Source organism: Neomonachus schauinslandi, chromosome 1, assembly GCF_002201575.2.
Source record: "Neomonachus schauinslandi chromosome 1, ASM220157v2, whole genome shotgun sequence".
Classification (NCBI taxonomy): domain Eukaryota; kingdom Metazoa; phylum Chordata; class Mammalia; order Carnivora; family Phocidae; genus Neomonachus; species Neomonachus schauinslandi.
Genome location: NC_058403.1, coordinates 214,205,833 through 214,206,093, shown reverse-complemented (window position 1 = coordinate 214,206,093; position 261 = coordinate 214,205,833). Strand labels below are relative to the sequence as shown.

The 261-nt window shown below is 83.9% G+C and overlaps 1 protein-coding gene across 1 annotated transcript in view; it reads right to left on the bottom strand.

The window, feature by feature from the left end:
* The window catches only part of R3HDM4 (R3H domain containing 4), a 9,862-nt gene that overhangs the window by 3,168 nt on the left and 6,433 nt on the right, over positions 1–261 (bottom strand). The window lies entirely within an intron of this gene.

Here is a 261-nt window from a genome sequence, read left to right as displayed (position 1 = left end):
CACCCGCACCCCCACCCGCACCCACTTGCACCCGCGGGCGCGATCGTGCACCTGCGCCCCGACCTACACCCGCGCCTGCACCCACCTGCACCCTCACCTGCACCCCCACCTGCACCCATGGCCGCGATCATGCACCTGCGCCCCAACCTACACCCGCGCCCCCCCCCCCCCCCCCCCCCCCCCCCCCCCCCCCCCCCCCCCCCCCCGCCCCCCCCCCCCCCCCCCCCCCCCCCCCCCCCCCCCCCCCCCCCCCCCGGGCCC